At 40.7% G+C, this 20,312-nt stretch overlaps 1 long non-coding RNA gene across 4 annotated transcripts in view; it reads left to right on the forward strand.

The window, feature by feature from the left end:
* The first annotated feature begins 522 nt into the window (after window positions 1-522).
* LOC310904168 overlaps window positions 523-20,312 on the forward strand; it is a 46,718-nt gene continuing 26,928 nt past the window's right edge. For 2 of the 4 annotated variants that reach the window (XR_014588092.1, XR_014588093.1), the window contains exons 1-2: window positions 2,124-3,966; window positions 6,874-6,998. This is a non-coding gene — a long non-coding RNA (uncharacterized lncRNA). Of the gene's footprint in view, window positions 568-2,123; window positions 3,967-6,873; window positions 6,999-20,312 lie in introns of those variants that run through there. The other 2 variants (XR_014588091.1, XR_014588094.1) reach the window with 2 other exon arrangements.

Genomic DNA, 20,312 nt, shown 5'->3' on the forward strand with positions numbered 1-20,312 from the left:
GAGAGGGCCTCTGACTGTTGCTAGACATGAATAATGTGCAGAATGAGAGCATGGATGTCCCTGCTCCTAGACATTTACAGCCTACCCAGGCAAATCAAATCACATGAAGAAAGAAGTGTGCTAGTCACCATCTCCAGAGAGCAGACAGAGCAGAATAAAAATAAAGGGATTTGCCAAAAACAGAGACGGGAAATGGAGGAAGAGCCTGGGACTTGGTTTGGTTTCCCAAGGAGCAGTCCAGCTCCCTTCCTTGCTCTGGCTTTCTGTCCTGCTTCCCTTTGCAGTATTGTTTGAGTATATCCAGTCATAGCATCATACCTCCTGGGGAGGAGCTGCTTATGTGCAGACAGAAGAACCATGTAAGTTATTTCTGGATGAACAGATAATTGGATTCCGAAGTGAATAAAGTTTTTGTTGTTGTTGTTGTTTTTTGTTTATTTTTAATTTATTTATTTTATTTAGCCTCATCCCCACCCCCCCTTTCAGTCTCTCTATCTTATTCTGTCTTTCTGTTTATTTTTTCAGGTCTGCCTTTCATATCCTTGTATTTGATAATGTTGTCCAGGGGTAAGTGTTTCTTCTTTGCACAACACCTGCTGCTTTTTTTTTGGGAAATGAGTGGAAGATAAAAATGTAGCAAGGCAGAAACACGAGGCAACCAAGCCCCAAGGATTATAGCCAAGCTCCCAAACAGGGCTCGGGCACTTGCACACCTTGCACCTTCCCAGCTTTGCTCTGCAGCTTTCAAAGTACATTTGCCAATTACAATTTGCCACTCTTTGTCTCCTGTGAAGTTATCAGGTGAAATCTGTCACCAACTAGCTGAACTCTGGTTACCCTGCAAAAGTGCTTGCAGAGTGTTGGTGCCAATTCTTTTTTCTACAGTGATAAGTGATTCCTTGTGATACAGTCTGCCTGAGCTGTAATTTTGCTCTTGCCAGAATAACTTGACACTGCTAGTAGCTGGAAACAAAACTTACATGTTTACGTTTGTATGCCTCCTCTCAGTGTTTGCTGCTGTTTGTTGTTCCCCGTGTTCTCACTTGTCTGGCAGTGCTCTGGCCGCTTCATCAGCCTTCCTGCCCTGCACCCCAGAGGCTGCACATTTCCCAGAGGAGAAGTAATCCTGAACAAAGAGATAAGGTGTGGGAGTATGGGCAGTAGTGCCGAGCAATTTATCAACAGCACTATCCCTGCTGGAAACAAGTCATCAGCAATAAGAAAGGGGCATGATAGTCCCTTCTCCAGAGCAGCCGGATAGCCCCGTGCTGAATGCTAATGGCTTCATGAAGGTCTCCTTGTCCTCCGTGTTTGCTCTGAAGCACAAGAAGAAAGCTGCTTCCACAGAGTAGCACTTTCAGCAAGGCCCATAGAGGTGTTTTTACATCCCCACTAAGGGTCTACAGAACTCCTTCGGCATTTTGGAGCTATTGAGGAGTTTCCACCAAAAGAACTCCAGCCTAAAAAACGCCTTCATGTACCAGCAGCCAGCTGTTTCAGTCTCACTGCATTGTGCAGTCATAGGCTCACTCTAGCTGTGGCCAAACACCTCTTTGCTGTTGCAGTACCGAGGACCACAGCACATGTGTTTGTGAACTACATCTCTGAGCCTGCATTTGAATCACAGCTGTCCAGGTTTCTGTTTTAGTCATAAAAGAAACAGAGAGTTTAGTTAAGATATTTTTCTTGCAAAGGGCGTGGGGGTGGAAGAACCTGCTCCTATCCTCTTGCCAGAAGTGCATTTCTGCAGAATTGTGCTGTTGATAAATTGTCACTACTGGTCTTCTAATCCATGCTATTCCTCTCCCATAAATCCCACACACATATGTCAGAGTGTCCCACTCCATTGCAGTGTGGGGCCTAGAGACCTTTCCTGTAAGGTCTGAGTCCTATGCTTTTGTGGATACATTGGCTTTACATTCCATAACACTTGATACTAAAAGTTTTTCCCTTGATTCCCCAAATCTCTAATTGACTGGACTTGAGCTGTCTCAGAGACATGTACTGCTTCAATGGCCAAAAACCACCTTATTGACTACAAGCCAGAACAGCAACGTATATATATATATATATATATATATATACACACATTTTATTTTTCAGATAGAGAGAGAGGTGTGGGACTGCAATGCTTCAAACCCTATTATCTGTGGCCCAAGAGCTAAAAACAGTCTCAAACATTTGGATGAAAATTTGCAGCTCATCTTGCAACTGTTTCTTCTTTAGCAGTAAGAAAAACAGTCACTTTTAACAGGGCTTATCTATCTAAATTTTTCTCTGTCTGTAACAGGGAAGAAGCTAAAAAACCTCAGTGGGATCACAGATTTAGACTAGCTACCAGATTTACAGTCCTGAGAAATGTTCTCATAACCAAGTGATGTATCACTCAAATATGTAAATAAGTTTTCCGTGGGGAGCTCTCAGTCTCTGCCTCAGAGGAAGAGTTTTGCTTAAATAAGCACAGAACAGCTCTGTTGTTGCAACTTTATGGAGCTTATCCCTTCAGGCTGCTAGTCCCAGAAACTGTGCAAGTCCTGGCCAGGCTCTCTGACAATCTAGCAGATGTGTTCAGCTGCAGACACTACCTTTCTTGCTCTGCCAGCACTCCTCTCACTGCTCTGTCAGAGGCTGCTGCTGCTGTGCTTTACAAGTAATGTAAAGTATTTTCCTTTTTTTTTTTTTTTTCCCCCCACAGGAGGGCATAGGACATCTGGGCTGTGCACAGTGAGAGACATTCTCAAAGAAAGTTTTCATGGGACTAAATTATAATAATTCAGCCTTTGGTTTGCTTTGAACTTGTGCAGTCACACTATAGCAGTTGTGGTTCATTTTCTTACCGAAAATACAATGTGAGTTGTCCCTTAAAATGACAATTCTTGCATGATCCCCTTTCCTGACAGAGAACAGTGGCATTGTTTTGTCATTATGTATGATAGAATTCCCACTTCTCCCTTTGTCTTTAAAACAGGGAGATTTGGAGACCTCCTGTGCCAGCATCAAGAAATAGATTCAAATGTAGAATTCAAAATTTCACATAAATTGTTTTCAGAAGATTTTAGAGGCAGATTCAGCTCAAGAGATGCAGAGAAAACAGGAAGGAAAAGCTATTCGTGCATGGAAGAAAAGGGAGGAGAAGGCATACAAAGCAGCAGAGGAGATAGAAGCCAAAGAGATGGAACAGAAACTGAATCAAACCTGGATTTAAGAAAAAAATTACATCTCTTTATTTTAGTGTACAAAAGTACCAAATCCCAAAATAGGACACTTTAATGACAATGATCACATTATTATGAAACTTGTCTTTGGGGCAAAAGGGATGAATATGTTCAGTGGCATTATTCCAGCCTTGTACTTAAGATAGCTTTTCTTCTACTCCCATTTCAAGCAAGTGCTATTACAAGCCACATTTAGGCACAAACAAAGCAACTAAGAAAACAGAAATAGGCATTATTTCAGGCCATGAAAACAGAACAAGATGCAGATGGCCTTCTTCAAAATCTGGCTTTCTTTCAATGCATGTCAGCACAGCTATATATCTTTCTGAGCTACTGTGACAAGAACTGAGAATAGATGGATGGCTGTTTTACTGCAGGTTTTGATAGCAGTTTTGAGAGATTAGGGCTGTTTTGGAAAGACAAGTTTCAGAGTCTGCTTTCTGAAGGTGCTTGAGATTAGCAAGTAACTTTAGCAACTCTGATATCTCCTTCAGAGACGATTGAAGGTTGAAGGAAAATCAGTCATGAAAGAGAATTTAACTAAGTTTCTTATCCCCTCATGTTTGTTTAGGGAGGGCATTTTCAGAGGACTGGCAGAGCCAACTTCATAGGATGCATTTCAACAATGAGAAAGGGCTGTGATCAAAGGGAATTAATATACTCTTAAACGTGAAACATCTACACTGACTTAGCATGTGGCCTCTTGCATTGGCTGGAAAGAAATGGAATCAGCAGCCAACAAAGCAGGCAAGTTTTCTTTGATTGTTCTTATACTTTTTTTTTTTTCATTGAACCTTGTGTGGTTCTTGTTGGGTTGCTGGTGTGCTAGGTTAACCTTCTACTCTCAGTCATTAGTCTCCTTGTCTCGATGGCAGTCACTTCCTTCAGCCAATGTGGTAAATTTTGTGGGGGTGATTTCACAGAAGAATTATGATGAATGCTGCTAGTATTAATCACTGTCTTCCTGAATTAAGGCACTTGAAGTAAAGCACTGTCTGGTGAAAGGAGAAGAACCATCATATCTGTGTGATAAACTGCTAGTGCTCTATTAATGCCCAGAGAGAGGAGCTGCTTAGTTCTGTAATGACTGGAGTCTCTTATTTCATTTAAGAATATATTTCTCTTCCTTCTGACATTCATGTCTGCTTATTCATATTAGTATACTAAGTAAAATTATGCTTTCTGTCATATTTGCATTACATCCACTGAATACAGTGGTAAACGAGGGTGTCAGACTATAAAATATGTGTTCCTTAAACACTGCTGAGAAGGGAAATATTAATGTGTCCATCAGCAGTTTTTCTTTTTCACTTGTGCTATTCATGAGTGATACAGCAACTTCCCCTGGCCTCACTCTTCAGATAATTAAATTGTGCTGTAACTCCTTATGGTGGGTGACTACAGAACTGTACTTCTGGGAAATCAATTGGTAGGGAGAGGCACCATCTTTTACTAGAAAAAAAAAAAAAAAAAAGTGCTATCGGGTTCCTCTAGATGACTCTGTGCTTGAAAATATTCTATATCCAGCCTAGTAATGGATGTGAGCTCTGTTCTAAGTCTTACTTTCTCTGGCTGTCACACCTACAACAACACTATTATAAAGCACACAGAAAATTGTACTTTCCTTCCTGGATTTCCATAGGCCAGAAGAATGACAATTCTATGTCCCATAAGATGTTGGGAGGGAAGAATCAATGCCTTTTGTATCAATGGGCAATGATTTTTCTCCAGCTGGTGCCTGGCATTTTCTTCTGATCACTCCAGTTCTCACTTGGTTCTGGATACTGCCCCCACACAACCCACCATCAGGCCAACAGCTTCTGCTCTATTTAGACCAACAACTCAGACACACATTTCATAGCCATCAGCTTCTGGTATCAGTTTTATAGACATGCAAAATAGCTTTCCTTCCCCCAGCAACCATATGCTGAACTGCCAGATTATACAGATGCTTTTTTGTTTGTTTGTTTTAATTTGCAAAGTCTCATTAAATTGAGAATTAATTGTGAGTTTTGAGTTAAATCACTTCTCTGGCTGAATCAATGGTACACTGCTAAATAAACCCTTTTCTGGGATTTGGACAAGTTGTTTTAAGACCTGGCTAATGCTAGTTGTGAAGCTGTAGATCCTTGACCCAACATTCCCTCTTCAGCTACGTGGAGCTAAATACCTAAATGCAATTTCAGAGAAACCATTGTGCTTAACATCTGTACCTATGTAATCAACCTTACATGTTGAAAAGAAACAGAAGTCAGGAGAGAAAATGGTGGCCACCAAAAGAAAACAGGTTGTCTGAGGTCAAGCAGAGGGTTGGAGCCAGGGCAGAGCTGTTCCAGCCCAGCTCAGGTCTTGTGCCCCAGATGTTGCTCATGAGCTGCCTCACTCCTTCATATTTTCAGACACCAATTTATTATGGCTTCACAAGTTGGTTTCCTGTGCTTCTGTGGGACAAGGATATTGGTAAACAAGAATACAGGACCGTGTGATTTTCTCACTATAAACTAGAAGAATAGAGTTTGTGCTTGGACTTACATTTATTCATGACAATTTTGCCAGTATGACGTAACATATTAAATGTAAGTATTTATACTAATGCACTTTCATAGTCCCACTTGGGCCATGAAGATGAAGAATGTTTAGCAAATCTGTTAGCTACTTATGGCTGCTATTTTTCTCTCAGGGTTTTAGTAGTGATTTGTAATGTTCATTTAAATAACAACAACTTCCCATCTAAGACAGGCTGGCATCCTGACTTCAACGACCTCCTGTTCACAGAGAAATCAGTTGGGTTATATAGTCTTTGCTATATATGCACTTAACCTAAATACACTTACAATGTTGGAAGAGAATTGTGACACAGCTTAAAATGTTTTGGGCCCGTGTTATACAAGCTGTTTCAGCAACCATATCACATACGTATGCCTTCCTAATGTTTTGGTCAGTATGCTTATAGCTACTCCAGATCTTTTTTTAGCAAAAAAATCATAAAAAAAAATCACACCTGTAAGTACAAAATTACCTAAACTAATAACTGTAAGAAACAGGTTTCACATTCAGTTTTATGCTTTTTTTTTTCCATTTGTATTTTCAGAAGAAAAAGTAGGTAGCATCTATGAACAACCCATTGTTTTGCTAACTTTGTCTTCATCCCAAATTGAGAAGCGTTTCAACCAATTGGCCACCATAGTTCTATGTTTGGAGTTAATACATCCAGTTAGGGCAGAGTCATAGCCTTAATCAAGAGTGTCTCCTGATAGAGTCTTCTCTTTTCAGGTTGCAAGATTTCAAAAATTAAAATGTATTCATGCCTGAGTACTCCTTGGATGCCATTTTGTGGTAGCTTTATAAAAAGCATGACTCAGAGCATATAATTAATCCCTAAAGCATTTCATACTTTTTCAAGTTATTCAACAAATGAGACTTCGCAATAATGGTGAAATAATTTTATTTCCAAAATGTAAGACTGAGTTCAGCTCTAACAATTCTTCTGGGTGTATAGAAATTTATTTATTTCTTTGATCAGGAAAGAACACAATAAAGATGGATATATTCCACTTTAAAACAAGGAAAGAATTATGAGATATAAGAATATGTATATATATATAGTTTATTATACACTTCTATAGTTAATTTTATTTGTGATTTGTTAAACAGGGAGAAGAGCTGAAGATCTTACTGAAGAACTTACCAAAGATCTTAAACTGAACATTAATGATTTCTTAATGGACAAAGACTGTTGAAGCTCTGGGACAGTGGTCACAATATTACCTACCCTGCTAGAAAGTAAGTATCCATATTGCTTTCAAAGTCTTGTTCACTGAACATAAGAATGACAGTACAGCACCAGAATAAAGATTAATCTAGGTAATTTGCTGTCTGGGATAGTAGCAGATGCTTAGAGATGAGCACGAGCTTATGGTTTCATAATACATAGAGCCAAGATAACAGCTAGGTACTGCCAAGAGAGAAAGGTCCTGCTCTTTCAGCTTCTGCACCCCCAGCTCCTGGATTCATAAACTTGCCTGTGCAGTTCTGATGCTTGTCCAGTCACACAACACACCAATTCACTCCAAATGACTGACTGAAAGGGTAGAGAATGCACTTAAAAACAGAAGGAAAAAAAAAAAGTGCATTTGTATTTGGTGTGTTGAGCTGGCTAGCCCTATGATCAGTCAGGTACCAGAGCCAGACTGAGGTGTCAGGCATCTGGGGTCAGCTAATGTGAGAGGAAAGAGCAAGGAAGGCTGGATAGGAGGAGGAATTGAAGTAAATCTCTTTCCTGAATGGAAATAGCTAATTTAGAATTTATAATCTATACTACATATATCTTTTTTTTCTTTACCTAAGTGCATTACTTACAATGTATTGCATTTGATTTTCAATTTTTTTTTTCATTGGCCATTTTATTATTTGGTCACTCAATGTCATGCAGTCTTTCTGTGGCAGTTCACTGTAGCTGTCACTGTAGGCAGCATTAGGTCTTAGTATTCAGAACCTAGGAGGACCATGACAGTAACTGCTTTCCATCGTCAAAACTGACCATATAGTTGAATGCTCTCTTTCCTACTTTTTAAGCAGTCATCAGTCTTTGAGAGAAACTTTCTTTCCAGCCTGAGAGGTCTGAAGGGCTTTTGATAAGGAGAGCTGTTGCCACCTTTTCTGGAAGATGGCAGATTGACCACTTGGGCACTGATTCTGTCCATATGATGGATGACTTGCCTGAGCAAAAGTCATGTTAATACACTTATTTACTATTCATTCACTTCTTTGTTTCTCTCACTGTCTCTTACAACAGCTGGGATTTTTTTTCTATGAGTTTCATGCAGGGACAGGGAGCCTTTGTTAAAGATTGGTGCCATACTGCCACCTTCTACTCCTCAAGCACTTTGTTGGTGCTATGCTATAGATCACACCTCATGGCAGTTCCATAGCTGAGATGCTTTAAGCTCTTGAATAAATATCATCTGTTCCTGGTAATTTTTCATTGTTCAGTTTCTCAATTTGTTCCAAGCCATCTAATATTGATTCTTTAAGTTGAGGCCATTCTTTCTGGTGAAAAATGTCTCCATTGTAGGAAATTCATGGACACTTTTAGGGCCGTTACATACTTCTGAAAATCTTTGAGGTTCTTTTATAGCTTAGTGATATGTCCAAATATAAACATTTAAAAAATAGTCATTATGGTAGGCAAAAAACTCCTCTAAACTGGCAGCAGATAATTGCATGTATGCACATATGTGCAGGATGAATATCTAAACATCCTGGCTGCAGGAATATCGTGGAAATAGGGGAGATTTATAGCTTGAGAATTGGGACCACCTGAACCTGATGAGGTTCAACAAGTCAGAATGAAAGTTGCTGCGCCTGGGCTGGGGCAATCCCAGACGTGAGTACGGACTGGGATTAAAACTCATTGAGAGAAGCCCTGCTGAGAAGGACCTGCGGGTTCTTATGGATGAAAAGCTTGACATGAGCCAGCAGTGCGTACCTGCAGCCCAGAAGGCCATCTGCATCCTGGGCTGCATCAAAAGAGCGGCCAGCAGGGTGAGGGAGGTGATTGTCCCCCTCTGCTCTGTTCTTCCGAGGCCCCACCTGCAGTGCTGTGTGCAGGCCCAGGGCCCCCAGCACAAGAAGGATGTGGACCTGTTAGAATGGGTCCAGAGGAGGGCCACGAAGATGATCAAGGGGCTGGAGCACCTCTCCTACAAAGAAAGGCTGAGATAGCTGGGGCTGTTCAGCCTAAAGAAGAGAAGGCTCTGGGGTGACCTCATTACATCTTTTCAGTACTTAAAGGGAACTTATAAAAAAGATGGAGAGTGACACTTTGCTTAATCAAATAATGACAGAACTATTTCTATTTATTTATTTATTTATTTTTCTTTTATTTTCATTACAACAGACAACAGTAAGTTGAGGCTTCTTTTTTTCCTTTATGCTCAGTCTTGAAGTGCACTTTCAATGTTTTGAAATATTGCTTTTAAATTAGAAATACAAGAAACCTATTATTTTGAGAAAGGCTGTATATTCCCCTATTTACCTGATTCCCATAACTGGATAATAAATGAAAACCTTCATTAACACATATCTTGCCCTAAAATTTGAAGAACTGTCAGTACTGGACAATGAATAAAACTGTAAATGTAATCAGAGCTGGTGCTGCAACTATTTAAGCTGAAAATGATTTTCTAGGGTAGGAGTACATCTAATTGAGCTGTATTTTAAATTCAGTATGTTTTATTCTGTTCCATTAAATCACAATTTGTAAGCCAAACTTATATTTATTCTACTGCAAAATTAATCTTTAGAAAACCAGTAAAATTTTTTCCAGACCAGAACTATATAACAGACTACAGATTGAAGTTTAATATACTGACTTGTTGGTTTGTGTTTTTGTTTGTTTTTTAACTAACATTTCATTTTGTGGAATGGTTATAAAGCATAATTCATGGTCTTTTTCCTATTCAAAAAAAAAAAAGGCATTTCTGAAAATTGGGACCATCAATGCTTATTTAGGTACACAACTAGGCTACATGACATTCAAAAGTGATGAACATTTTCAGCTTTTTTGCTGTCACTCAAGGTCTATTTCTTGTACTAGAACAGACGGGCAGTCTCTTGTTTTACTCTGTCATATTTTTGAGTCTCCTGTCCTGAAAGCAGGACAGGAGCTATTTCATTACACCTGAGTTGGGTGCTGGCAGTGGTCAGTCCTTAACCCTGCTATCCAGCACATCAGTGAAGGTAGGTTCCATTCCCTAGCCACCTCACTTCAATGCAACGAGTCTCATACCCCAGAAGCCTTCACTTTGAATTCAGCTCCTGGGGCTGACTGATAGGCATCTGACTTTCTTGTGGGCACACAGAGCTATAGGCAGATTCAGAACATCAGCTATTTGTTCTGATAAAGCTAATCTGGAATGTCAATTTGATTTGTTAGTTAATTACCAGCATTCTGCTTTTTTTCTTGGAACAATTTTAGTTTTGTTCACACTGACCTGCAGAAACTGCCTACTTACTCATTTATGTCTTCCAGTCAGCAACATAGAATCACAGAATCATAGAATATCCTGAGTTGGAAGGGACCCATAAGGATCATCAAGTCCAACTCCTGGCACCGCACAGGTCTGCCCAAAAGTTTAGACCATGTGACTAAGTACACAGTCCAATCTCTTCTTAAATTCAGACAGGCTTGGTGCAGTGACTACTTCACTGGGGAGACTGTTCCAGTTTGCGGCCACCCTTTCGGTGAAGAACCTCTTCCTGATGTCCAGCCTAAACTTCACCTGCCTCAGCTTGACACCATTCCCGCGGGTCCTGTCGCTGGTGATAACAGAGAATAGGTCACCTGCCTCTCCACTCCCCCTCACGAGGAAGTTGTAGACTGCGATGATGTCCCCCCTCAGCCTCCTCTTCTCCAGGCTGAACAGGCCAAGTGACCTCAGCCGCTCCTCATATGTCTTCCCCTCTAGGCCGTTCACCATCTTCGTCGCCCTCTTCTGGACACTCTCCAACAGTTTAATGTCCTTTCTGTACTGTGGTGCCCAGAACTGCACACATTACTCGAGGTGAGGCCACACCAGCGTAGAGTAGAGCGGGACAATCACTTCCCTCGACCGACTAGCAATGCCGTGCTTGATGCATCCCAGGATACGGTTGGCCCTCCTGGCTGCCAGGGCACACTGCTGGCTCATATTCAACTTGCTGTCAACCACAACCCTCAGATCCCTCTCTGCGGGGCTGCTCTCCAGCGTCTCGTCGCCCAGTCTGTACGTATAGCCAGGGTTGCCCCGTCCCAGGTGCAGGACCCAGCACTTGCTCTTATTAAACTTCATATGGTTGGTGATCACCCAGCTCTCCAATCTGTCCAGATCTCTCTGCAAGGCCTTTCCACCCTCAGCCGAGTCTACAACTCCTCCAAGTTTGGTGTCGTCAGCAAATTTGCTCAAAACACCTTCTAGTCCTACATCCAAATCATTTATAAAGACATTGAAGAGGACTGGCCCTAAAATGGAGCCTTGAGGGACCCCACTAGTGACCATCTGCCAGCTGGATGTGGACCCATTTACCACAACCCTTTGAGCCCTGCCCGTCAGCCAATTGCTCACCCATCGTATGATATTTTTGTTTAGCTGTATGCTGGACATTTTGTCCAGTAGGATCCTATGGGAAACCGTGTCAAAAGCTTTGCTGAAGTCCAAAAAGATCACGTCAGCTGGTTTCCCTTGATCGACTAGATGGGTGATATAAAAAGAAATCAGATTTGTTAGGCAGGACCTACCCCTCATGAACTCATGTTGGCTGGGACCAATGACTGCATTGTCCGCCAGGTGCGCTTCAATAACTTCAAGGATCATCTTCTCCATAATTTTACCACGCACTGATGTAAGACTGACGGGCCTGTAATTGCTAGGGTCTTCTTTCTTACCCTTCTTGAAAATTGGCACATTTGCCAGCTTCCAGTCTACTGGGACCTCTCCAGATGCCCAAGATTTCTGAAAAATAATTGAGAGAAGTCCCACAATGACATCAGCCAGCTCTTTAAGCACCCTAGGATGAATCCCATCTGGACCCATGGACTTGTATGGATCCAGGTGGAGCAGCAAATCCCGCACACGTTCAAGGTCGGTTGGGAGTTTGTCCTTCCCACCATCATGGTCCTCCAGCTCAGGGCACCCTGGGTCCCGAAGCCCATTATCAGTGTTTAAGACAGAGGCGAAGAAGGCGTTAAACGTCTCTGCTTTGCCTGTGTCATTGTCTGTGAGGAGACCTTTCCCATCTAGTAGCGGACCTATGTTTTCTTTGGTTCTCCTTTTTCTGTTCACGTATCTAAAAAAACCTTTTTTATTGTCTCCCACAGACACAGCCAGCTTCAACTCTAGTTGGGCTTTGGCCACACGAATTTTCTCCCTACAAACACGAACAGCATCCCTGTATTCCTTCCTTCTCGCCTGACCCTCCTTCCAGCTGCCGTACACTTTCTTTTTTTGCCTAAGCTCCAGTAGAAGTTCCCTGGTCAGCTAGGCTGGCCTTCTGCCCCGCTTGCCTGACTTCCAATATTTTGAAATCGCCTGATCTTGTTCTTTTAGGAGGCAGTGCTTAAAGACTGACCAGCACGGATGGACGCCAATGCCTTCAAAAGCAGTTTCCCAGGGGACCTTGCTGACTAGTTCCCTGAACAGCCTGAAGTCTGCTTTCCCCATATCCAGGGCTGAAGTTTTGGTGACAGTTTTCCTTCTGTCACCATAAATTCTAAAATCAACCACTTCATGGTCACTATGACCGAGACGGCCGCCAATTGCCACGTCTCCCACAAGACCCTCTCTGTTCTCCAGCAACAGATCTAGGAGGGCACCTTTCCTAGTTGGCTCTCTTAGCACCTGCACCAAGAAGTTATCATCTAGGTGCTTTATGAACCTCCTGGACTTGCTCGTGTCAGCCATGTGGTAATCCCAGTTGACATCTGGCAAGTTGAAATCCCCCATTAGGACAAGGGGAGTTGATCTTGAGGCATCTCTTAGTTCTGCAAAGAATAATTCATCTGTGTTGTTGTCCTGCGTTTGCCAGGTCCTCTGTAATAGACTCCCACAACGACATCCCCTTTATTTGTTCGTCCCTTAATCCTTACCCAGAGGCTCTCAACTTTGCCATCGCCAAGTTGAAGTTCCACACAGTCCAGCCCATGCTTCACATACATCACCACCCCACCATGCCGCCTACCCTGCCTGTCCCTCCTGAAGAGCCTGTAACCATCTATTGCAACACACCAGCCACAGGACTCATCCCACCAGGTTTCGCTTATGCCAATGATGTCATAGCTGCGGGACTGGGCCAAGACTTCTAGCTCATCCATTTTATTCCTCATACTTCATGCGTTTGTGTAGAAGCACTTCAAATGCGCCTCCCTACAAGCAGCACCTTGTGTAGCCGACCGAAGGGCCTCACTAACACACAGTCCGTCTGATTCTACGCACCATCCCTTAGGTCATCACTGGCATGCCTGGTTTTATCCCCTCCCCCCTTCGATTCTAGTTTAAAGCCCTATCTATCAGCCCTGCCAACTCCTGAGCAAAAATCCTCACCCCTCTCTGAGAGAGTCGCATCCCATCTGGTGCCAGCAGGCCCGGTGTCGCGTAGACCTTCCCGTGATCAAAAAGCCTGGAATTCTGCCAGTTGCACCAGTCCCGAAGCCACGTGTTAATGTGATGAGTCTGTCAGCATCGATTCCCCCTGTCGGAAGGACGGAGGCAAACACAACCTGTGCCCTTGATCCTTTAAGTAGTCTCCCCAAAACCCTAAAGTCCCTTTTGATTGCTCTCGGACTTCCCATTGCTATGTCGTCATTACCAGCCTGAAAGACCAGTAGCGGGTAGTAATCGGTGGGCCGTACCAGGCGCTTGACTTTCTTCGCAAAGTCTCTCACCTGAGCCCCAGGGAGGCAACAGACTTCCCTGTGGGTTGGGTCTCGTCGGCATATTGGGCCCTCTGTCCCTTTCAAAAGGGAGTCCCCCATGACAATAACACTTCTTTCTTTTTTGACAGTTGATGTAGCAATGCGGGGGATAGGTTGCCTTGACTTAGGCATCCTCTCCAAAATAATGAATAGCAGCCAACATCATTGTAAGGGTATTGCAGATATTTTCAAACTTTATAGTAAGCCATATACTGAGATTTTTCAGTGGAATTCAGAAGTTGATAAGAATAACAATACATACCTGGGATTTAAATCCAGGCTAGTGATAACATAGTGATTTTAACTGTGAGAATGCTTGATCATTGAAACAAATTATCTGTTGATTAGAATGGATTCCTTGTAAACTAAAAATGCTCATATCAAGATTGCACAGGCTTTTAGAAGTATGTACTGGCTTCAGTCTCAACAAAATGTTTATAGGAAAGAGTGGTGGTAGGAATCAGATTATTTTATTGCAGGATTTTTTTTTCTTTTGGTCTTAAAACTATTAATTTTATTTCTTAGAATGGAAATGTTTTTCTTCTGAATTATTTACCGGTGTACATTTTTTAGCATCTTTCCTCACATCTTCACGAGCATAGTAAAAGAATAAATAAACAAAATATTTGTACCTTTGAATCCAGAGGGCAGAAAAAATCCCCATTGTTCAAGCCATGCTCAGCCTCCCCCTTTCTTTCACCTCGTATGAATCACTGATGTGCATAGATGTATGTTCCTCTCCTTCTCCCTAAACACGTGCTGAGCTCAAATAGTCCATGTCTCAATGTGTCATAGTTACCTCTGGAGATAACTGTTATATGCCCGAGTGCTCGGGAGAAAGGACTGGGTTTATATGGGATTGGATATATATATTTTTTCTGCCTAGAAGGATGGGTAGGAAGGGTAGAAAATCAAACAAAATTAGTATGAACCCTACAGTGGAAAAAAACTCATCCAGCAGACTGAACGTCTTTGCCATAATAAAAAGATTTTCTTGCCAAAGTCCAAATAAGAGCTCTGGGATTTTTATCATGCTCAGACAGTTTTACCTCTTTGTCATTTATTTGAACCTGTGATTAGTTCAGCAATTCACTTAAGGAAATGCTAGTTTCTGTTCAGTTCCTCGTAAAAGGAGGGTATTCACCTCACACCACCAGCTATCACAATGGGTTAGCACCTTCACCTTTGATCTTTCCAAAACCACTGAACTCTTGCAGTTCTGTTGAAAGCTTTGATTTCACGCAGAAAAGTGACCTTTATAAGGATTTACATGAACATACAGGATACTGCTTCTGTACTTGTTCTTTGATTTTTTTTTTTAATACCATCAAATGTTTCATTTCACACTAATTTTATGTTCATAGTGGTCAACACTTTCCCTTCCAGCCAAAGTTCCTGGAAGGCAGCACACAGTATGGCAAATGCCACCTTAACACTTTAGCTTGGTTCTTGATCAAGTGAAGAGGGTCTAAGTTACCACTGGAATTCTCTAAAGAGCTCTAGTTTCCTTTAACAGCAATAATCAGTGTAATTTGATTGACTCTAATTAAAATTACACCTTAAAACTTTATTGTTTCAAGCAAGTGCTCCTGGTCAGAATGCAAGATTTAATCAATAGTTTCAGTGTTAATAAGATGCAGCCTTCCTTAGCCTTTTGCCCTGAGAGACTAATCAGACGACATGCCACTCTGTGCTTCCAATGGCAATGAATGTTTTTTTCTTATGCTGAATAAAAAGTGAGGAAATTTGTACTCACATTTTCTTGCAGGTAGTTTCCAACAGCCTATTTGTCTAACCAGCTGTTTTCTCAGTTCCCCTCTCGTGGCTTTTGTAGCAAATGTGTTGTTTTGAAGATTAAGATTTTGATGATGGAAAACGGGAAGTCCCTAAGTCATTGTTTTCCCGCAGTCTGCACTGCTGTCTAGGGAGCATAAGATGTGCCTACTTGACAATTTAGTGTAAGGGGTTAGAACGAACCAATTTATTTTCCACTGACAGCTGAAAACTTCTACTTTCTCTCCCTTTCCTGCCTTCCCTGTCTTTGCTTCTGATTGCAAGAGTCACTGCAAACTATCTAACAGCTGTGCTGTTAATTACTTTATTGGCTATCCCAAACTACCCCAGTAGATAACATTTTTGCTTGATTTCCCACCTCTCTTTATGTTTGCCCTTGTCCCTCAAGTGGGAATCAACAACTTTCCCAATGCAAGAAGTGAATGTTTAAAATAATAAATATATGTTTTTTTAATTGCAAAGGGAGGTTTGAAGTGAAACAAAGTACAGTGATGTCAGACATACTTTGGTACTTTCTCTTTTTGATTTACAACCTAAAGGAAGTCATTTCTCTACCTATGACCTCTAAAAAGCACCATAGTCAGAGAGTGAGATCATGGTGATCTGAAATTGTCAGTTGTATACTGATTACTGTCTTCCATCCCCTAGAAAGCCAAATTTTATAGGGCTATATGGCAATAAAGTCAAATATTACAGGCTTGTTATAGGGATGTATTTATGAATTATAGAAAATATACAGTATAAAAGCAGATACAAAGTAAGATTATAGTTTTAAGACTTCATTCACTCAAATAGATCTGATAAAATACAGAATTGTCAGGGCTTGCACTAAACATGCCTACATTGTGTGGTTAGACCAAATACCACACTGATTTTCTCCCCAGTTCTACTACCTATATAAAAAATCTTGTGCCGATGAATCAGTTCATTCCTCTCCGGGAAGGCTGTGGGGCTGGGGGTGGCCACCTTCTGGGTTCCTGGTGGATGCTCTCTAGAAACTGATTACAAAGCAACAAGGACACAATTCTTCAATGCTCTTCCTGCAAGTTCCTCAGAAATACAGGTAGCTTTTCATCCAATTAGTAACCATTATATCTGCACCTGGGGTTGTAGGAGCAGTCTTTGGAGGCAGAAAGGACAGCTACTTAAGTGGGATTTTGCTATGTGTGTTTCTTGCCTGTATTCTACTACAGAGGCTGTCAAACATCTGTGTTAACACAGGTATTAGGTTTTTGCTTGAGATACCAGCCCTTTCCTAAAGCTTTTGTTCTGTTCTCTAGAAGCATGTAATCTTTTAATTTAGACAACAGTTTGCAAAATAAAGCCAAGGAAGATTTAGAGTTAAATTAAATTTAAAAGAGAAGGAGAGAAGTACAATATTCATTAGTAAATAACTGAAACCAATATCTCAGAGTGGCTGCCACCCTCTTCTGGTAAAACTCCTTCCCCCCAAAAAAAGAAAAAGAGTACCAGTGAGGAAACAAAGAGAGCCCCCTGGTATGTCCATGCCCTTCTGAAGTCAAGTTCAAGTTTTCTAGAAAAGATAAAGGGGAAGTGAAATTATGTTTCATGAGTGAGGGTGTTTCTTAAATTTAACTTTAATTGCACTGAGAAGAATGATGATAAAGATTCCAACCTCTTTATTGCTGAAATATACGTATATATATTGTTAAAAGTTTAATAAAACATATGAATAATTTGCCTGGGGGAAGTTCTGCTGTGTCCATTATCAGTGGCTTTTAATAATACATTAGACTCAGATAAACCATCTGTCAATGTTGCTGTAGTACAGTAGATCCCGCCTTGGGGCAGATGAAAAAACTGGTTGATTTACTGAGGTCACTCCCAACCCTTATTTTCTATGATTGCACAAGGAAAATGTTTGCTGTGCTCATCACCCAGGTGAAGTACTTGGGGCTCTTCTACATGTCTGAAGCCTTTTTATGTGCCTAATACAATGAGACAGTATGGAGCTGAATGCTCTGCTGGTTGTAGTGGTTGACAAAACTAATGCAATTCTGTCCCCAGCAATTGGCTGAGCCTAGGCTGCAGTGTAGATGGTAAACCACTGGCAACTTCTTGATAGGCAGGGAAGTTGAGAAGGCAGACATTTCGTGGGACATCCATAGTAGCAATTTCACTGTTCGTTCTGTGGAAAAATGCCATAAATTTGAGGGAATATATCTGCAGTATTGTATACTGCTACACTACCTATTTATTTTTCTGGTATCACAGAATTGCTCAGAGACTTAATTCATATTTTTAATTAACTTTGTGGTAGTTACCAGCAGGTCCAAGAAAATCCATTCGTTTTCTGTTTAAAAACTCTGTAGTTTATAGAATGTAAAATCACTGGGAAAAAAATAAATCTTTTAAATAGTTAAAATAGAAGGTAAGTTAGATTTTCATAGGGTATTACATTTTTCTTCTATTTTAAATTTGACTTATTTTTGAGTTCCCTATACACATTGCATACCCATACTAAAAGCTTCTTAAGTGTGTGAAATGCTCTGCCTATATTTCTGAGACGAAGAATGGGTAGATGCTGCTAGCAGCTGATAAAGAACATTTCACTTAAGGTTCATTTGTATTGTTTTGTGTCATTCTAACAAATTGCTTGGCATCCACTACAAAATTTGTACTGGAAGACAAATCTAGTGCAAATGTAGCAGTAATGATAATTAAGCTTTCTTAGTATATAAAACTTAGTGTGTCAAAAAACAAAAAACAAAAAAACTATAACTGGATGGACTCAAAGCAGAAATTTATTCATGTAATTCTTTCAAATGTAACATTTTATTGAAAGAAGTGGAGTCAAATGAAATTTAATTTAAAAAGTGTTTCAGTTTGAGAAGATTACTGTAATTCCCTCCATTTACATAGGACTGTTCATCTGGAAGAATTGTTTCCTATACTGGTTTGCATTCTATTCACTTTGCATACATACCAAAATGCTAATATAAGTTGCAGATAAAATGTTTTAAGAGTTAGACTTCTACTACTGCACAAAAGGAGTAGAAAGCTAAAGAACTACCTGGAAAATAATTGTAGGTACATGAAATTCATTGATAGTCTTCTGTTGTCAGTTAGGATCTCCTTGTGACCATTGCTTCAGAGATTAATATCCCTTTACTCTCTAAGTGTCTTTAACACTCAATCAGCTAACCTAGCCAGTCAGGAGCCCTCTGTAATGTACAGAAGGCCAGGGATGTGTCTGGGAGGTGATGTACCTCATATGTCTGGGCTGCTATCACAGAATAAAGTATGGTCCAGGAGAACCTCTCTTCCCTCCCCACTGCTGGTTATTTGTGACTTAGACCAGGCCACCTAGGTTTTGGAGGGCTAAGAGGTAGTCGAAGTGACCCAAATCCTGACTGGTTCACAGACAAATAAATCTTGTCTATTTCCACACTTTTAATTTAGACTCCTTATATACCTGAAAGCCTTTATCAAAGCAGGGAAAATCAGAGCATGTGGAAGTTGCATTGGTCAAAGTAATTCCTAGAAGCTTATTACAGAAAAAAAAAAAAAGTTCTCTAAAAAGTCAAGTATAAATTTTAGTGCCCAGCAGGCCTATTTTCAAGAGCAGCAGAACTTAAGGACAAAATTTCCCTATGTATTTTTCTTGGTTTTACTGCAAATGTCAGCCACCAGACACTGACACATAAATAAAGAGAAAAAAAAAAGTGAGGTACATTGCCTGATGTGCTTGTATTTCCTGCTGATGTAGGTGAACCATGTAACAACCACAATCTGTGCTGGCTCCTTTTCTGCCTTAGGGAAATAGTTACTGAAACCAGTCATTTGCTAGAAAAATTAGATGATTGAGCTTTGAAGTCTCTGTCTTCTCTGCTTCCCTCTCACTTGTTTTTCTATTCTTCTCTACTTCCCTCTCTGCTTTTCTATGAAGTGCACGTAGAGCTTTGTGTTGGAGAGTCCATACAACCCACAAAAGGAAATAAGGAAGCATATTGATAGCATTGCTGAAATAACATCTCTCAAGGCATGAGGACCATTGTAGGAACAGAGAGGATGATGATGGAGAGGACAGTCATTCTCTTTTTAAATTTAATTTTACTAGGTACTTTAACAAATATTGAACTTCAAATGTGAAATAGCCCATTTAAGCCAAAGTAGAATCCTGAGATGGGACCTTTGTCAACAGAGTTTTTTATGTAAGAAAACTTCCAGAGAGTGCAGTGAATTACCGCATGTACTAAAACAGATGAGCTGGTAGCCTCTGGCTCCCAGAGGGGAATAGCTTGCAATCATTGCATGAGTCATGGAGACAGGCAGATACAAATATTCTTGTTAGCTCAAAGGAAAAAAGAAGTTCTGCACTGGAGATCAGCATTCCCATCAGGCCACCACCCTGCCACATCTTGTATACATTCCTTGCTCAATGCCAATAAATAGGTAATTTGGGAACAATGTACTCCAAAGAATTATAAAACTGTAGTAAAGGGTATTAACTGCCACACTACTAATTTTTCTAATTATTTTCAAAGATACTGCTCAAAGGTTTGGGTTTAGATTTAAACATACTATGTCTAATTCAAAGTAGAAATTCTAAGGTAATGTGATTGCAGCTTTGAAAAGGTTTGCACATCCTTTCACAGATTGACTGTAGAATAGACAGCCCTTTAGAATAGAAGTTGGTTGCTTTTTTTTTTTTTCTGTTGTTCTCTAAAAAGAAGTCTTTTGGCTTCTCAGAATGAAGGTTTATAATGCTACCAGGGGGAAGAGCAGAGAGAAGGAACAGGAAAAGACTGATGGACCTTTCTTCCATGAATTTTTCTCCTTGCTTCTGAACTCTACATATTTCTTTGACCTCCTCAGCTTCCAAGACAAGG

This window comes from Anser anser (assembly GCF_964211835.1).
Source record: "Anser anser genome assembly, chromosome: 1".
Lineage (NCBI taxonomy): Eukaryota > Metazoa > Chordata > Aves > Anseriformes > Anatidae > Anser > Anser anser.